This window comes from Nicotiana attenuata, chromosome 11, assembly GCF_001879085.1.
Source record: "Nicotiana attenuata strain UT chromosome 11, NIATTr2, whole genome shotgun sequence".
NCBI classification, from domain to species: Eukaryota; Viridiplantae; Streptophyta; class Magnoliopsida; order Solanales; family Solanaceae; genus Nicotiana; species Nicotiana attenuata.
In genome coordinates this window covers 24,636,964-24,638,830 of record NC_031999.1, presented here as the reverse complement: position 1 = coordinate 24,638,830, position 1,867 = coordinate 24,636,964, and positions in this window count along the sequence as shown.

Genomic DNA, 1,867 nt, shown 5'->3' with positions numbered 1-1,867 from the left:
GATAATTATGGACTAGTACCATGCAAGGTACCATATGACCACGGTAGTACGATGTATAAGGTATATTAAAAATAAATAGAATTTTAAGTAATTTGATATAATTCTTAATTATAAGGTAATTGGTTAATTACTGGGTAACGGGATATTACCTAGTTAATTAATAAAATAAGTGAATAAGATTAATCCCTTCTTCCCTTCCAAAAACGTGGCACAAGGTCACCAATTAAGAAAATGACTCATAGACATTTATGAGTAGGTGTCTACCTAAGGATAATTGAAGTATTAACAAGGCAAGTCTTATTAAGTGCCTTTGTTTCCATTCATTTGGACAAAAACAGAACCAAAAAAATGACCAAAAAAATCCTAAAGCAAGAACCTTTCCTTCTTGGTTCAAACACTTCAACACCAAGAACAGAAGTTTAATCGTTCAAACATTTCAACGCCAAGAACAGAAGCTCAATCGTTCAAACACTTCAACGAGCAGAAGCTTAATTTCATCCGAATTTTGCGGTTCTAAAAGAGTACGGTGCAATCTTCGCCAAGAATATTATACGGAGTTTTCCCTATCCGAGGTATGTTAAGGCCATCCCTTCCTTCTTTTTGGCATGATCCAATTATACAGAAGAAATGAGCAAATTCACAGTTTTCATAAACGACTTTATTTATAGAAAAACTAGGGATCTCTATGTTCTTGATTCCCCATGAGAATTATTATTATCTTCTGTTCATGGGTCTCAGAATAATACGCAGTTGAAAAAGTTTATCCAGAAGAAATATTGAGATTATTATGTATTTTTCATGTATTTCACCCATTTATACATGTGCATTAACCCATGACCAGATGACGTTATATACGCGTATATATGTAAATATATGTATATGGGATATGGGAAAAGGTTACTGGGTTATATACGCACTACCACCTGATCAGTTGGTATATGTTGATGATGTTGCCCACAGTGGCCGAGACGATATGATAGGATGCCCTTAGTGGCTTGATGATATTATGTACACCCATACCTATGCATGACACGACATTTATATGCACGTGCATGACATTATAAATGTTTTAGAATTTAGAAAGTTATTCAGATTTACAGATGGATTTCTTTATTCCATGTTTTATCTATGTCATTTACGTACTGATTTTCATGCCTTACATACTCAGTACATTTTTCGTACTGACGCCCTATTTTACGGGGCCTGCATTTCATGCCCGCAGGTGCAGGTAGGCAAGTTGATGGTCCCCCTTCTTAGGATCCTTGATCAGCGAAAGTTAGCGTGCTTCACTTGATCCGGAGCTGCTTTTGATTTTGGTACGATATATTTGTATATATATATATATATATATATATATATATATATATATATATATATATATATATATATATATGGGTATATATATATATATATGGGTATGACGTGGCTCAGTCCCGTCATTGTACAGTTATATTTCTATTAGAGGTCTGTAGACAGTATGTCTAGTTGGATAGTATGTGGCCTTGCCGGCTTCCAGTTTTGAGGTGTATAGTTGTCTATAGCAGCCTTGTCGGCTCGCCCTACGTATGTTGCACGTATATGTATATATGCCTTTTTTGGCAGATTTCCTTCATGAACATTATTCTCGTAATTCAGCAGTTGTTATTCAGGCTAATATCTTAGATGCATACTTAGGGGTGTTTGACAAGTAGGACTCGGGCACCCGTCGCGGCCATCGATTTGGGTCGCGATAGACAGTCTCTGAGTTCCTGTCTTGTCTCATGAGGCTCAAGGAAGCAGAATTCAGTGGCACTCTTAACAGTTGAAGCAGAATATGTATAATTAGAATCCTGTTGTGGTCAAGTGTTGTGGACCAAGCAACAAATTG